Source organism: Eleutherodactylus coqui, unplaced genomic scaffold, assembly GCF_035609145.1.
Source record: "Eleutherodactylus coqui strain aEleCoq1 unplaced genomic scaffold, aEleCoq1.hap1 HAP1_SCAFFOLD_204, whole genome shotgun sequence".
In the NCBI taxonomy this organism is placed as follows: Eukaryota; Metazoa; Chordata; class Amphibia; order Anura; family Eleutherodactylidae; genus Eleutherodactylus; species Eleutherodactylus coqui.
In genome coordinates, this window is record NW_027102588.1 from 150,001 (window position 1) to 167,500 (window position 17,500).

Consider the following 17,500-nt stretch of genomic DNA (forward strand, 5'->3'; position numbering starts at 1 on the left):
GGAGGCACTCTCGGGGCAGGGGGCCACCGCAGCCCCCTTAAGGTGGCTTCGTACACCTCTTGAACGTGGCGCCCGGCCGCTCGGAGAGCGGGGTCTACGCGGGCAGACAGCCTGTCGGCCCCGCGGCCTGGACAGGCGGAGCGGGGGCTCTTGCGCTCGTGGGGGCTCTGCACGGCCCGGAGAGCGGGGTGCGGGGCGCCGTCGCCTCGCTGGAACCTGGGGCGGCGTGACGTTCGCGCGCGCCTAGCCGCCGCCAGAACAGGCCGGAAAGGTTGAGCTGCATACGGATCTAAGCCGTTGCCCAAACTAACTCTGGCCCGTGTGACACAGCCGCGCGCGCGCTTTCCTACGACACTCGACCGCCGGGCTCCCTCAGCCTGGGAGGCACTCTCGGGGCAGGGGGCCACCGCAGCCCCCCCAAAGGTGGCTTCGTACACCTCTTAAACGTGGCGCCCGGCCGCTCGGTGAGAGCGGGGTCTACGCGGGCAGACAGCCTGTCGGCCCCGCGGCCTGGACAGGCGGAGCGGGGGCTCTTGCGCTCGGGGGGGCTCTGCACGGCCCGGAGAGCGGGGTGCGGGGCGCCGTCGCCTCGCTGGAACCTGGGGCGTCGTGACGTTCGCGCGCGCCTAGCCGCCGCCAGAACAGGCCGGGAAGGTTGAGCTGCATACGGATCTAAGCCGTTGCCCAAACTAACTCTGGCCCGTGTGACCGACACAGCCGCGCACGCGCTTTCCTACGACACTCGACCGCCAGGCTCCCCTCGGAATGGGAGGCACTCTCGGGGCGGGGGGCACCGCAGCCCCCCAAGGTGGCTTTACGTACACCTCTTGAACGTGGCGCCCGGCCGCTCGGAGAGCGGGGTCTACCCGGGCAGACAGCCCGTCGGCCCCGCGGCCTGGACAGGCGGAGTGGGGGCAAGCCAAGGCTACCGGCGGGCGGGATCGACCGGGTAGCCGCCGTGGGGGAACACAAGTTGGACGCCTCGCACCGTCGCGGACCACCGTCCTCCGTCTCTCTCCCTCTCTCGGAAGGGGGGCCGCCCGAGGCGCACGGGCCTCGGGCGGCCAGGGGTGGAAGGGCTCCACCCCAAGGTGGCTTCGTACACCTCTTGAACGTGGCGCCCGGCCGCTCGGTGAGAGCGGGGTCTACCCGGGCAGACAGCCTGCTGGCCCCGCGGCCTGGACAGGCGGAGCGGGGACTCTTGCGCTCGGGGGCTCTGCTCGGCCCGGAGAGTGGGGTGCGGGGCGCCGTCGCCTCGCTGGAACCAGGGGTGTCGTGCCATTCGCGCGCGCGCGCCTAGCCGCCGCCAGAACAGGCCGGAAAGGATGAGCTTCATACGGATCTAAGCCGTTGCCCAAACTACCTCTGGCCCCTGTGACCGACACAGCCGTGGCACGCGCTTTCCTACGACACTCGACCGCCGGGCTCCCTCGGCCTGGGAGGCACTCTCAGGGGTGGGGGGCACCGCAGCCCCCCCAAGGTGGCTTCGTACACCTCTTGAACGTGGCGCCCGGCCGCTCGGAGAGCGGGGTCTACCCGGGCGGACAGCCTGTTGGCCCCGCGGCCTGGACAGGCGGAGTGGGGACAAGCCAAGGTTACCGGCGGGCGGGATCGACCGGGTAGCCGCCGTGGGGAACACAAGTTGGACGCCTCGCGCCGTCGCGGACCACCGTCCTCCGTCTCTCTCCCTCTCTCGGAAGGGAGGCCGCCCGAGGCGCACGGGCCTCGGACGGCCAGGGGTGGAAGGGCTCCACCCCGAGGTGGCTTCGTACACCTCTTGAACGTGGCCGCCCGGCCGCTCGGTGAGAGCGGGGTCTACCCGGGCAGACAGCCCGTCGGCCCCGCGGCCTGGACAGGCGGAACGGGGGCAAGCCAAGGCTACCGGCGGGCGGGATCGACCGGGTAGCCGCCGTGGGGAACACAACACGGACGCCTCGCGCCGTCGCGGACCACCGTCCTCCGTCTCTCTCTCTCCCTCTCTCGGAAGGGAGGCCGCCCGAGGCGCACGGGCCTCGGACGGCCGGGGGTGGAAGGGATCCACCCCCCGCGGGAAGGGGACGCGCGCCGGCGCCCGGACGCGGGAGCGTTGACCCGGGGGTCTTTACTCCGCCGAGGGGTAGCCCGGAGAAGGAGCGAGACCGGCCGGCGGGGGTGGAACACCCCCTCATGCCTCGCTCCTTCTGGGGATAAAGCGCGTCGTCCGCAGGCCGCCGTCCCCTATCCCCGCCCTGGACCGCCCGCATCGGCCGGAGCCCGAGGGGACAGGCGGGGGTCCTTCGCTTTCGGGAAAACCTTCACCAAACGTGGGGCCCGTGCCCCGCTCTCGGCCGCCCTGAGGCGGGAGAGCCCGGATCGTTCTCTCTCTCGGCGTCGGCCCCACCGACGCCGTCGCACGGTGGCCTGGGAAAGGGCTGCACCCCCTGCGCCACGCTTCTCCCCCGGAGTACTCCCCCCGCAGGGGGCTCCGCGGGGTGTCCCGACGCGCAGAGTCGCTCGCCTTCTTCCGCGGGGGACGGGAGGGACGCCCACGCGCGTCCCTTCCCCATCCTCGAGAGCCGTACGCGCCGAGGGTGAACCCGCTCGCCGGGGCGCCGGGGAGCAGGGCCCTTGTGGTCCTTCCCCGGACATGGGCGCGGCGAGGGTCCCCCGGCCGCGACGGCTCTCCCGTTGACCCACTCTCTCGCCTTGGGTGGTGGTGATGGAGGCGGCTGCCTACGCCTCAGCCCGGCATCTCGGAGGGGGGTCGCCCGGGCAGCCAGCCAGCCAGCCTGTTGGCCCCGCGGCCTGCACAGGCGGAGTGGGGACACTTGCGCTCTATGACTCTGCTCCCAGGGAGGTGGCAGAGGGGCGGCCGCGGTGCTTTGACTTTGAGCGGTCCCCACTCCAGCACTCTGAGAAATAGTCACTTTGTCAAAGACCGCACACCGCTCGTTCCCTTATATGCAAAAAAGGTGTTCGTCCTGACGTTTTGCGAGCCCTTATTTTACCGTCGTCGGCGCTATCAGGGGAAACAGGCCCGCTCCTTCCGCCTTCATGGAACCGTAGCTCGGCCCCGAGGGCCCAGGATTACCCTCATACCGGTTCTCACGACATGCGTCGACACTCGGCTCAGCCCCGGCAGCCGCAGCTCCCGCCGGCCCGGCCAGCCGGGTCCGCACCCCTGGCCGGCGCCTGGAGCGTCTGGACTTTGTCGTTTTCTCTCCAAGACTCGTCTCTGCCAACTGCCGTGGACTTCGGCGGGGGCTGCCGCGGGCTGTGCCCGGCCTCTTGGGGGTCCCGCCTGCCCGCGCAGGCAGCTAGGACAGGGTTATCAGCGCTCTCAGGGGGGGCCTCCGCAGACCCCCCACAGGTGGCTCCGTACACCTCTTGAACGTGGCGCCCGGCCGCTCGGAGAGCGGGGTCTTCCCGGGCAAGCCGCCTGTGGGCCCCACGGCCTGGACAGGCGGAGCGGAGACAAGCCCAGGCTACCGGCAGGATCGACCGGCTGGCAGCCGTGGTGGAACAACGGGGACGCCTCGCGCCGCCGCGGGCCGCCGTCCTCCGTCTCTCTCCCACTCTCGGAGGCAGGCCGCCCGAGGCCAACGGGCCTCGGACGGCGTGGGGTGGAAGGGCTCCACCCCAGGGGAAGAAAACACGCCCGCGCTCGTTTGCACAGTCTGCCCCGGCCCGGCATCTCGGAGGGGGGGGGTCGCCCGGGCAGCCAGCCAGCCAGCCTGTTGGCCCCGTGGCCTGCACAGGCGGAGTGGGGACCCTCGCGCTCGATGACTCTGCTCCCAGGGAGGTGGCAGAGGGGCGGACGCGGTGCTTTGACTTTGAGCGGTCCCCACTCCCTTCTCAGCACATTGAGAAATAGTCACTTTGTCAAAGACCGCACACCGCTCGTTCCCTTATATGCAAAAAAGGTGTTCGTCCTGACGTTTTGCGAGGCCTTATTTTACCGCCGTCGGCGCTATCAGGGGAAGCGGGCCCGCTCCTTCCGCCTTCCTGGAACCGTGCCTCGGCCCCGAGGGCCCAGGATTACCCTCATACCGGTTCTCACGACATGCATCGACACTCGGCTCAGCCCCGGCAGCCGCAGCTCCCGCCGGCCCGACCAGCCGGGTCCGTCCCCCTGGCCGGCGCCCGGAGCGTCTGGACTTTGTCGTTTTTTCATCCAACACTCTCCTCTGGCAAATGCCATGGACTTCAGCGGGGGCTGCCGCGGGCTGTTCCCCGCCTCCTGGGTGTCCTGCCCTGCAACACCGGAGGCTCAGGCAGGGTCTTGAGCTACTGCTGGTAGGTGCACCTCGGGGGCCCTCCGCAGCCGCCCCGGGCCACCCCTGCAGCCAGCACACCGCTGCCAACAGCCCGCTCCCCATCACCAGCCAGCCCCTCTGCATACATCTGCTGGGGGTGCATTTTTGACTTCCCCCGCTTTGGCCTATGGGGAAAAGCCAGGGGGGAAACCTCCAGAGTCAGGCCGACCTCCTGGAACTCTAGCCCGGCCTGGAGCTACCGGTTTGTCCCCTTCCCGGTTCTCAGGACGTGCATCGCCACTCGGCTCAGCCCCAGCCGCCGCAGCTCCCGCCGGCCCGGCCAGCCGGGTCCGTCCCCCTGGCCGGCGCCTGGAGGCGTTTGGACTTTGTCATTTTTTTTCAAAGACTCATCTCTGCCAACTGCCCCGGGCTTCAGCAGTGGCTGCCGCGGGCTGTGCACGGCCTCCTGGTGGGGTCCCGCCTGCCCGCGCAGGCATCTAGGACAGGGTTCTCAGCAAGGGCTTGGAGGCGCTCTCAGGGGGGCCTCCGCAGGCCCCCAAGGTGGCTTCGTACACCTCTCGAACGTGGCGCCCGGCCGCTCGGAGAGCGGGGTCTGCCCGGGCAGCCAGCCAGCCTGTCGGCCCCGCGGCCTGCACAGGCGGAGTGGGGACACTCGCGCTCGATGACTCTGCTCCCAGGGAGGTGGCAGAGGGGCGGCCGCGGCGCTTTGACTTTGAGCGGTCCCCACTCCCTTCTCAGCACTCTGAGAAATAGTCACTTTGTCAAAGACGGCACACCGCTCGTTCCCTTATATGCAAAAAAGGTGTTCGTCCTGACGTTTTGCGAGGCCTTAATTTACCGCCGTCGGCGCTATCAGGGCAAACAGGCCCGCTCCTTCCGCCTTCCTGGAACCGTGCCTCGGCCCGGAGGGCCCAGGATTACCCTCATACCGGTTCTCACGACATGCATCGATACTCGGCTCAGCCCCGGCAGCCGCAGCTCCCGCCGGCCCGGCCAGCCGGGTCCGCCCCCCTGGCCGGCACGCCTGGAGCGTTTGGACTTTGTCATTTTTCTCAAAGACTCATCTCTGCCAACTGCCGTGGGATTCAGCAGGGGCTGCCACGGGCTGTTCCCCGCCTCCTGGGTTTCCTGCCCTGCAACACCAGAGGGTCAGGGGGGGTCTTGAGCAACTACTGGTAGGTGCAGCACCTCGGGGGCCCTCTGCAGCCAGCACACGGCTGCCAACAGCCCGCTCCCCATCACCCGCCAGCCCCTCTGCATACATCTGCCGGGGGTGCTTTTTTGACTTCCCCCATGTTGGCCTATGGGGAAAAGCCAGGGGGAAAACCTCCAGAGTCAGGCCGACCTCCTGGAACCCTAGCCCGGCCTGGAGCTACTGGTTTGCCCCCTTCCCGGTTCTCAGGACATGCCTTGACACTCGGCTCAGCCCCGGCAGCCGCAGCCCCCGCCGGCCCGGCCAGCCGGGTCCGCCACCCTGCCCGGCGCCTGGAGCGTTTGGACTTTGTCGTTTTTTCTCAAAGACTCATCTCTGCCAACTGCCAAGGACTACAGCAGGGGCTGCCACCTGCTGTTCCCCGCCAATGGGTGTCCTGCCCTGCAACACCGGAGGCTCGGGCAGGGTCTTGAGCAACTGCTGGTAGGTGCTCTCAGGGGGCCCCGCCACACCCCCCAGGCCCACCTCCAGGGCCTCCCTCCCGGCCCCTGGAGCTGCCAGCACCCCCTCGCCCTCAACACTCTCTCCCCGTTGGGACTTTGAAACTTTTCTGACCGTGCAAGCTTCGTCAAACGGCAAGGGGGCAAGCGGCGGGCTCTGCCCGGCCTCCTGGGGTCCTGCCCGGGGACATCGGAGGCTCAGCCTGGGTTTTCAGCCACCACGGGCAGGTGCACTCAGGGGGCCCTCCGCAGCCGCCCATGCACACCTCTGCAGCCAGCACACCGCTGCCAACAGCCCGCTCCCCATCACCAGCCAGCCCCTCTGCATACATCTGCCGGGGGTGCTTTTTTGACTTCCCCCATTTTGGCCAATGGGGAAAAGCCAAGGGGAAAACCTCCAGAGTCAGGCCGACCTCCTGGAACTCGAGCTCGGCCTGGAGCCACCGGTTTGTCCCCTTCCCGGTTCTCAGGACCTGCACTGACACTCGGCTCAGCAACGGCAGCTGCAGCCCCCGCCGGCCCGGCCAGCCGGGTCCGCCCCCCCTGGCCGGCGCCTGGAGCGTTTGGACTTTGTCATTTTCATGACTTGTCTCCTCAGACATTGTCCGACTGCAAGGGGGGCGGCCGCGGTCCGTGCCCAGCCTCCAGGGGTTGCCCCCGGCCCCTGGAGCAGCCAGCACCCCCTCGCCGTCACCACTCTCTCCCCATTGGGACTTTGAAACTTTTCTGACCGTGCAAGCTTCGTCAAACGGCAAGGGGGCAGCCGGCGTTCTGTGCCCGGCCTCCTGGGGTCCTGCCCGGGCACATCGGAGGCTCAGCCTGGGTTTTCAGCCACCACGGGCAGGTGCACTCAGGGGGCCCTCCGCAGCCGCCCATGCACACCTCTGCAGCCAGCACACTGCTGCCAACAGACCGCTCCCCATCACCAGCCAGCCCCTCTGCATACATCTGCTGGGGGTGCTTTTTTGACTTCCCCCATTTTGGCCAATGGGAAAATGCCAGGGGGAAAACCTCCAGAGTCAGGCCGACCTCCTGGAACTGCCGCCCGGCCTGGAGCCTCCGGTTTGTCCCCTTCCCGGTTCTCAGGACATGCATCGCCACTCGGCTCAGCCCCAGCCGCCGCAGCTCCCGCCGGCCCGGCCAGCCGGGTCCGTCCCCCTGGCCGGCGCCTGGAGGCGTTTGGACTTTGTCATTTTTTTTCAAAGACTCATCTCTGCCAACTGCCCTGGGCTTCAGCAGTGGCTGCCGCGGGCTGTGCACGGCCTCCTGGTGGGGTCCCGCCTGCCCGCGCAGGCATCTAGGACAGGGCTCTCAGCAAGGGCTTGGAGGCGCTCTCAGGGGGGCCTCCGCAGGCCCCCAAGGTGGCTTCGCACACCTCTCGAAACGTGGCGCCCGGCCGCTCGGAGAGCGGGGTCTCCCCGGGCAGCCAGCCAGCCTGTCGGCCCCGCGGCCTGGACAGGCGGAGTGGGGACACTCGCGCTCGACGACTCTGCTCCCGGGGAGGTGGCAGAGGGGCGGCCGCGGAGCTTTGACTTTGAGCGGTCCCCACTCCAGCACTCTGAGAAATAGTCACTTTGTCAAAGACGGCACACCGCTCGTTCCCTTATATGCAAAAAAGGTGTTCGTCCTGACGTTTTGCGAGGCCTTAATTTACCGCCGTCGGCGCTATCAGGGGAAACGGGCCCGCTCCTTCCGCCCTCCTGGAACCGTGCCTCGGCCCGGAGCGACCAGGATCACCCTCATACCGGTTCTCACGACATACATCGACACTCGGCTCAGCCCCGGCAGCCGCAGCTCCCACCGGCCCAGCCAGCCGGCTCCGCCACCCTGCCCGGCACGCCTGGAGCGTTTGGACTTTGTCATTTTCATGACTTGTCTCCTCAAACTTTGCTCGACCGCAAGGGGGGCTGCCGCAGTCCGTGCCCAGCCTCCAGGGGTTGCCCCCGGCCCCTGGAGCTGCCAGCACCCCCTCGCCCTCAACACTCTCTCCCCGTTGGGACTTTGAAACTTTTTCTGACCGTGCAAGCTTCGTCAAACGGCAAGGGGGCAGGCTGCGGTCTGTGCCCGGCCTCCTGGGGTCCTGCCCGGGGACATCGGAGGCTCAGCCAGGGTGTTGAGCCACCGCTGGCAGGTGCACTCAGGGGGCCCTCCGCAGCCGCCCATGCACACCTCTTCAGCCAGCACACTGCTGCCAAACACCCGCTCCCCATCACCCCCCAGCCCCTCTGCATACATCTGCTGGGGGTGCTTTTTTGACTTCCCCCATTTTGGCCTATGGGGAAAAGCCAGGGGGAAAACCTCCAGAGTCAGGCCGACCTTCTGGAACTCGAGCTCGGCCTGGAGCCGCCGGTTTGTCCCCTTCCCGGTTCTCAGGACCTGCATTGACACTCGGCTCAGCCCCGGCAGCCGCAGCCCCTGCCGTCCCAGCCAGCCGGGTCCGCCCCCCTGGCCGGCGCCTGGAGCGTTTGGACTTTGTCATTTTCATGGCTTGTCTCCTCAAACTTTGTCCGACTGCAAGGGGGGCTGCCGCAGTCCGTGCCCAGCCTCCAGGGGTTGCCCCCGGCCCCTGGAGCTGCCAGCACCCCCTCGCCCTCAACACTCTCTCCCCGTTGGGACTTTGAAACTTTTTCTGACCGTGCAAGCTCCGTCAAACGGCAAGGGGGCAAGCGGCGGGCTCTGCCCGGCCTCCTGGGGTCCTGCCCGGGGACATCGGAGGCTCAGCCAGGGTGTTGAGCCACCGCTGGCAGGTGCACTCAGGGGGCCCTCCGCAGCCGCCCATGCCCACCCCTGCAGCCAGCACACGGCTGCCAACAGCCCGCTCTCCATCACCCCCCAGCCCCTCTGCATACATCTGCTGGGGGTGCTTTTTTGACTTCCCCCATTGTGGCCAATGGGACAATGCCAAGGGGAAAACCTCCAGAGTCCTGCCGACCTCCTGGAACTCCAACCCGGCCTGGAGCCACCGGTTTGTCCGCTTCCCGGTTCTCAGGACCTGCATCGACACTCGGCTCAACCCCGGCAGCCGCAGCTCCCGCCGGCCCGGCCAGCCAGGTCCGCCCCCCTGGCCGGCACGCCTGGAGCGTTTGGACTTTGTCATTTTTTTCTCCAAGACTCGCCTCTGGCACATGCCGTGGACTTCAGCGGGGGCTGCTCCCCGCCTCCTGGGTGTCCTGCCCGGGGAACTTCGGAGGCTCAGCCTGGGTCTTGGGCCCCTACTTGTAGGTGCACTTTGGGGGCCCTCCGCAGCCGCCCAGGCCCACCCCTGCAGCCGCCACACAGCTGCCAACAGCCCGCTCTCCATCACCCCCCAGCCCATTGCACACATCTGCCGGGGGTGCTTTTTTGACTTCCCCCATTTTGGCCTAAGGGGAAAGGCCGGGGGGAAAACCTCCAGAGTCAGGCCGACCTCCTGGAACTCCAACCCGGCCTGGAGCCACCGGTTTGTCCCCTTCCCGGTTCTCAGGACATGCATTGACACTCGGCTCAACCCTGGCAGCCGCAGCTCCCGCCGGCCCGGCCAGCCGGGTCCGCACCCCTGGCCGGCTCGCCTGGAGCGTTTGGACTTTGTCATTTTCATGACTTGTCTCCTCAAACTTTGTTCGACCGCAAGGGGGTGTGCCGCGGTCCGTGCCCAGCCTCCAGGGGTTGCCCCCGGCCCCTGGAGCAGCCGGCACCCCCTCGCCCTCAACACTCTCTCCCCGTCGGGACTTTGAAACTTTTTTCTGACCGTGCAAGCTTCGTCAAAAGGCAAGGGGGCAGGCTGCGGTCTGTGCCCGGCCTCCTGGGGTCCTGCCCGGGGACATCGGAGGCTCAGCCAGGGTGTTGAGCCACCGCTGGCAGGTGCACTCAGGGGGCCCTCCGCAGCCGCCCAGGTCCACCCCTGCAGCCAGCACACGGCTGCCAACAGCCCGCTCTCCATCACCCCCCAGCCCCTCTGCATACATCTGCTGGGGGTGCTTTTTTGACTTCCCCCATTTTGGCCTATGGGGAAAAGCCAGGGGGAAAACCTCCAGAGTCAGGCCGACCTTCTGGAACTCGAGCTCGGCCTGGAGCCGCCGGTTTGTCCCCTTCCCGGTTCTCAGGACCTGCATTGACACTCGGCTCAGCCCCGGCAGCCGCAGCCCCCGCCGGCCCGGCCAGCCGGGTCCGCCACCCTGCCCGGCGCCTGGAGCGTTTGGACTTTGTCGTTTTTTCTCCAAGACTCGCCTCTGGCACATGCCATGGACCTCAGCGGGGGCTGCTCCCCGCCTCCTGGGTGTCCTGCCCGGGCACATCGGAGGCTCAGCCTGGGTCTTGGGCCCCTTCTGGTAGGTGCACTTTGGGGGCCCTCCGCAGCCGCCCAGGCCCACCTCCTGCAGCCACCACACAGCTGCCAACTGCCCGCTCTCCGTCACCCGCCAGCCCCTCTGCATACATCTGCTGGGGGTGCTTTTTTGACTTCCCCCATTGTGGCCAATGGGAAAATGCCAAGGGGAAAACCTCCAGAGTCCTGCCGACCTCCTGGAACTCCAACCCGGCCTGGAGCCACCGGTTTGTCCCCTTCCCGGTTCTCAGGACCTGCATTGACACTCGGCTCAGCCCCGGCCGCCGCAGCTCCCGCCAGCCCGGCCAGCCGGGTCCGCACCCCAGCCCGGCGCCTGGAGCGTTTGGACTTTGTCATTTTCATGACTTGTCTCCTCAAACTTTGTTCGACTGCAAGGGGGGCTGCCGCAGTCCGTGCCCAGCCTCCAGGGGTTGCCCCCGGCCCCTGGAGCAGCCAGCACCTCCTCGCCGTCAACACTCTCCCCCCGTGGGGACTTTGAAACTTTTCTGACCGTGCAAGCTTCGTCAAACGGCAAGGGGGCAAGCGGCGGGCTCTGCCCGGCCTCCTGGGGTCCTGCCCGGGCACATCGGAGGCTCAGCGGGGGTTTTCAGCCACCACTGGTAGGTGCGCTTTGGGGGCCCTCCGCAGCCGCCCCGGGCCACCCCTGCAGCCAGCACACTGCTGCCAACAGCCCGCCGCTCTCCCACACCAGCCAGCCCCGTCTGCACACATCTGCCGGGGGTGCTTTTTTGAGAAACACTGTCACTTTGTCAAAGACCGCACACCGCTCGTTCCCTTATACCCCGACAAGGTGTTCGTGCTGACGTTTTGCGAGGCCTTATTTTACCGCCGTCGGCGCTATCAGGGGAAGCGGGCCCGCTCCTTCCGCCCTCCTGGAACCGTGCCTCGGCCCGGAGCGGCCAGGTTTACCCTCATACCGGTTCTCGTGACCTGCATTGACACTCGGCTCTTCCCCGGCCGCCGCAGCTCCCGCCGGTCCGACCAGCTGGGTCCGCCCCCCTGGACGGCACGCCTGGAGCGTTTGGACTTTGTCATTTTCATGACTCGTCTCCTCAAACTTTGTTCGACCGCAAGGGGGGCTGCCGCAGTCCGGGCCCAGCCTCCAGCGGTTGCCCCCGGCCGCTGGAGCTGCCAGCACCCCCTCGCCGTCAACACTCTCTCCCCGTTGGGACTTTGAAACTTTTCTGACCGTGCAAGCTTCGTCAAACGGCAATGGGGGGCAACCGGCGTTCTGTGCCCGGCCTCCTGGGGTCCTGCCCGGGCACATCGGAGGCTCAGCCTGGGTTTTCAGCCACCACGGGCAGGTGCACTCAGGGGGCCCACCGCAGCCGCCCAGGCCCACCCCTGCAGCCACCACGCAGCTGCCAACAGCCCGCTCTCCGTCACCCCCCAGCCCCTTCTGCATACATCTGCCGGGGGTGCTTTTTTGACTTCCCCCCTTTTGGCCTATGGGGAAAAGCCAGGGGGAAAACCTCCAGAGTCAGGCCGACCTTCTGGAACTCCAGCTCGGACTGGAGCCACCGGTTTGTCCCCTTCCCGGTTCTCAGGAGATGCATCGACACTCGGCTCAGCCCCGGCAGCCGCAGCACCCGCCGGCCAGGCCAGCCACGTCCGCCCCCCTGGCCGGCGCCTGGAGCGTTTGGACTTTGTCGTTTTTTTTCCCCCAAGACTCGCCTCTGCCAACTGCCAAGGACTTCAGCAGGGGCTGCCACGGCTGTTCCCCGCCTCCTGGGGTTCATGCCCGGGCACACCGGAGGCTCAGGCAGGGTCTTGAGCAACTGCTGTTGGGTGCTCTCAGGGGGCCCCTCCACAACCCCAGCCCGACCTCCAGGGGCTCCAGCCCGGCCCCAGGGGCAGCCAGCACCCCTTCGCCGTCAACACTCTCCCCCCGTTGGGACTTTGAAACTTTTCTGACCGTGCGAGCTTCATCGGACGGGAAGGGGGCGACCTGCGGGCTCTGCCCGGCCTCCCGGGGTCCCTGCCCGGCCCCGTGGGAGGGACAGGCAGGGTTTCTCACCTACTACCCGTAGGCACTCTCAGGGGGCCCTCCGCGCCCTCGGGCCGCCCTCCCCGGGCTTCCCCCGGGTCCGCGGAGCAGCCCGCCACCCCTCGCCGGCACCGTCTCTCGCCCCCGTTGGGACTTTGAAACTTTTCCCCCCGTGCAAACCTCACCGGGGGGCAGAGGGAGAGACCTGCGGGCCGTGCCCGGCCTCCCGGGACTCCCTCCGGGCAGCGCGGGCGGCTCGGACGGGGTTTTCAGCGAGTGCTGGGGGGGGGTGTCTTCGGGGGCCCCCCGCGGGCCCCCCGGGGCACCTGCGCGGGGTGGCCCCTGCTGCCAGGCACCCACTCCCTATCGACCATCCAGCCCCCCTACATACATCTGGCGGGGGTGCTTTTTTGAGTTCCCCCATTTTGGCAACTTGGCACATCCTATGGGGAAACCGGCAAAATCATGCCGACCTCCTGGAACTCCGGCTCGGCCTGGAGCCGCCGGTTTGTCCCCTTCCCGGTTCTCAGGCATTTTCGGACTTTGTCATTTTTTCAGCCCTCTCTGTCAATGCGGCCAGCGGGAGCTGCCGCGGTCTGTGCCCAGGCACCAGGCTCTCCAAACGGACGCCGGCGGAGGGTCAGGGGGTGTCTCGGCCAGATACTGAAAAACACTCAGGGGGTGCCCAGGCACCAGGCGCTCCAAACGGACACCGTCGGAGGGTCAGGGGGTGTCTCGGCCAGATACTGAAAAACACTCAGGGGCGCACGGGGGCTGCACAGGGCCACCCCAGGCGGCTCCCCCGGGCACCCGGGCGGCCACATTGGCGGCTGGGACCCCCTATTCAGCAAACGCCAGGGGGCGCTCAGGGACACCCGGGGGCTGCTCCACTCGCCCCAGGCCGGCCTCCCTGAGGCGGGCACATTAGCGGCTGAGACCCCCTCTCGACCAAAGACCGGGGGGCGCTCAGGGACACACGGGGGCTGCTCCACTCGCCCCAGGCCGGCCTCCCTGGGGCGGGCACATTAGCGGCTGAGACCCCCTCTCCACCAAAGACCGGGGGGCACTCGGGGACACACGGGGGCTGCTCCACTCGCCCCAGGCCGGACTCCCTGAGGCGGGCACATTAGCGGCTGAGACCCCCTCTCCACCAAAGACCGGGGGGCACTCGGGGACACACGGGGGCTGCTCCACTCGCCCCAGGCCGGCCTCCCTAGGTACCCAGGCGGGCACATTAGCGGCTGAGACCCCCTCTTCAGCAAACGCCAGGGGACACTCAGGGACACACGGGGGCTGCTCCACTCGCCCCAGGCCGGCCTCCCTGAGGCGGGCACATTAGCGGCTGAGACCCCCTCTCCACCAGAGACCGGGGGACGCTCAGGGACACACGGGGGCTGCTCCACTCGCCCCAGGCCGGCCTCCCTGGGTACCCAGGCGGGCACATTAGCGGCTGAGACCCCCTCTCGACCCAAAGACCGGGGGACGCTCAGGGACACACGGGGGCTGCTCCACTCGCCCCAGGCCGGCCTCCCTGAGGCGGGCACATTAGCGGCTGAGGCCCCCTCTCCACCAGAGACCGGGGGGCGCTCAGGGACACCCGGGGGCTGCTCCACTCGCCCCAGGCCGGCCTCCCTGAGGCGGGCACATTAGCGGCTGAGACCCCCTCTCCACCAAAGACCGGGGGACGCTCAGGGACACACGGGGGCTGCTCCACTCGCCCCAGGCCGGACTCCCTGAGGCGGGCACATTAGCGGCTGAGACCCCCTCTCGACCAAAGACCGGGGGACGCTCAGGGACACACGGGGGCCGCTCCACTCGCCCCAGGCCGGCCTCCCTGGGTACCCAGGCGGGCACATTAGCGGCTGAGACCCCCTCTCGACCAAAGACCGGGGGACGCTCAGGGACACACGGGGGCTGCTCCACTCGCCCCAGGCCGGCCTCCCTGAGGCGGGCACATTAGCGGCTGAGGCCCCCTCTCCACCAGAGACCGGGGGGCGCTCAGGGACACCCGGGGGCTGCTCCACTCGCCCCAGGCCGGCCTCCCTGAGGCGGGCACATTAGCGGCTGAGACCCCCTCTCCACCAAAGACCGGGGGACGCTCAGGGACACACGGGGGCTGCTCCACTCGCCCCAGGCCGGACTCCCTAGGTACCCGGGCGGGCACATTAGCGGCCGAGACCCCCTCTCCACCAGAGACCGGGGGGGCGCTCGGGGACACACGGGGGCTGCTCCACTCACCCCAGGCCGGACTCCCTGAGGCAGGCACATTAGCGGCTGAGACCCCCTCTCCACCAAAGACCGGGGGGCGCTCGGGGACACACGGGGGCTGCTCCACTCGCCCCAGGCCGGACTCCCTGAGGCGGGCACATTAGCGGCTGAGACCCCCTCTCCACCAAAGACCGGGGGGCGCTCGGGGACACACGGGGGCTGCTCCACTCGCCCCAGGCCGGACTCCCTGAGGCGGGCACATTAGCGGCTGAGACCCCCCTCTCGACCAGAGACCGGGGGGCACTCGGGGACACACGGGGGCTGCTCCACTCGCCCCAGGCCGGCTTCCCTGAGGCGGGCACATCAGCGGCTGAGACCCCCTCTCCACCAAAGACCGGGGGGCGCTCGGGGACACACGGGGGCTGCTCCACTCGCCCCAGGCCGGACTCCCTGAGGCGGGCACATTAGCGGCTGAGACCCCCTCTCCACCAAAGACCGGGGGGCGCTCGGGGACACACGGGGGCTGCTCCACTCGCCCCAGGCCGGACTCCCTGAGGCGGGCACATTAGCGGCTGAGACCCCCCTCTCGACCAGAGACCGGGGGGCACTCGGGGACACACGGGGGCTGCTCCACTCGCCCCAGGCCGGCTTCCCTGAGGCGGGCACATCAGCGGCTGAGACCCCCTCTCCACCAAAGACCGGGGGGGGCGCTCGGGGACACACGGGGGCTGCTCCACTCGCCCCAGGCCGGCCTCTCTAGGTACCCGGGCGGGCACATTAGCGGCTGAGACCCCCTCTTCAGCAAACGCCAGGGGACACTCGGGGACACACGGGGGCTGCTCCGCTCGCCCCAGGCCGGCCTCCCTAGGTACCCGGGCGGGCACATTGGCGGCTGAGACCCCCTCTCGACCAAAGACCGGGGGCCGCTCAGGGACACACGGGGGCCCCTCCACACCCCCAGGCCGACCTCCAGGGCCTCCCTCCCAGGCCCCTGGAGCAGCCAGCGCCCCCTCGCCGTCAACACTCTCTCCCCGTTGGGACTTTGAAACTTTTTCTGACCGTGCAAGCTTCGTCGGACGGCAAGGGGGCAGGCTGCGGTCTGTGCCCGGCCTCCTGGGGTCCTGCCCGGGCACATCGGAGGCTCAGCCTGGGTCTTGAGCAACTAATGGTGGGTGCGCTTTGCGGGCCCCCCGCAGCCGCCACGGACCACCCCTGCAGCCAGCACACCGCTGCCAACAGCCCGCTCTCCGTCACCAGCCAGCCCCGTCTGCGCACATCTGCCAGGGGTGCTTTTTTGAGAAATACTGTCACTTTGTCAGCGACCGCACACCGCTCGTTCCCTTATACCCCGACAAGGTGTTCGTGGTGACGTTTTGCGAGGCCTTATTTTACCGTCGTCGGCGCTATCAGGGGAAACAGGCCCGCTCCTTCCGCCCTCCTGGAGCCGTGGCTCGGCCCGGAGCGACCTGGATTACCCTCATACGGGTTCTCACGACCTGCGTTGACACTCGGCTCTGCCCCAGCCGCCGCAGCTCCCGCCGGCCCGGCCAGCCGGGTCCGCCCCCCTGGACTGCACGCCTGGAGCGTTTGGACTTTGTCATTTTTTTCAAAGACCCATCTCTGCCAACTGCCGTGGGCTTCAGCGGGGGCTGCTCCCCGCCTCCTGGGTGTCCTGCCCGGGCACATCGGAGGCTCAGCCTGGGTCTTCAGCCCCTACTGCTAGGTGCACTCAGGGGGCCCTCCGCAGCCGCCCAGGCCCACCACTGCAGCCAGCACACGGCTGCCAGCAGCCACCACACAGCTGCCAAACACGCGCTCTCCGTCACCCGCCAGCCCCTCTGCATACATCTGCTGGGGGTGCTTTTTTGACTTCCCCCGTTATGGCCTATGGGAAAATGTTAAGGGGAAAACCTCCAGAGTCAGGCCGACCTCCTGGAACTCCAACCCGGCCTGGAGCCACCGGTTTGTCCCCATCCCGGTTCTCAGGACATGCATAGACAGTCGGCTCAGCACCAGCAGCCGCAGCCCCCGTCGGCCCGGCCAGCCCGGTCCGCACCCCTGGCCGGCGCCTGGAGCGTTTGGACTTTGTCATTTTTTTCAAAGACTCATCTCTGCCAACTGCCGTGGGCTTCAGCGGGGGCTGCTCCCCGCCTCCTGGGTGTCCTGCCCGGGCACATCGGAGGGTCAGACTGGGTCTTCAGCCCCTACTGGTAGGTGCACTCAGGGGGCCCTCCGCAGCCGCCCAGGCCCACCCCTGCAGCCAGCACACGGCTGCCAGCAGCCACCACACAGCTGCCAACAGCCCGCTCCCCATCACCCCCCAGCCCCTTCTGCATACATCTGCTGGGGGTGCTTTTTTGACTTCCCCCCCTTTGGCCAATGGGGAAATGCTAAGGGGAAAACCACCAGAGTCAGGCCGACCTCCTGGAACTCCAACCCGGCCTGGAGTCACCGGTTTGTCCCCATACCGGTTCTCAGGACAGTCATAGACACTCGGCTCAGCCCCGGCCGCCGCAGCCCCCGCCGGCCCGGCCAGCCCGGTCCGCACCCCTGGCCAGCGCCTGGAGCGTTTGGACTTTGTCATTTTTTTCAAAGACTCGCCTCTGCCAACTGCCGTGGGCTTCAGCGGGGGCTGCTCCCCGCCTCCTGGGTGTCCTGCCCGTGCACATCGGAGGGTCAGACTGGGTCTTCAGCCCCTACTGGTAGGTGCACTCAGGGGGCCCTCCGCAGCCGCCCAGGCCCACCCCTGCAGCCAGCACACGGCTGCCAGCAGCCACCACACAGCTGCCAACAGCCCGCTCTCCGTCACCCCCCAGCCCCTTATGCATACATCTGCTGGGGGTGCTTTTTTGACTTTCCCCCCTTTGGCCAATGGGGAAATGCTAAGGGGAAAAGCTCCAGAGTCAGGCCGACCTCCTGGAACTCCAACCCGGCCTGGAGCCACCGGTTTGTCCCCTTCCCGGTTCTCACGACATGCATCGACACTCGGCTCAGCCCCGGCAGCCGCAGCCCCCGCCGGCCCGGCCAGCCGGGGTCAACCGCCCTGGCCGGCGCCGGAGCGTTTGGACTTTG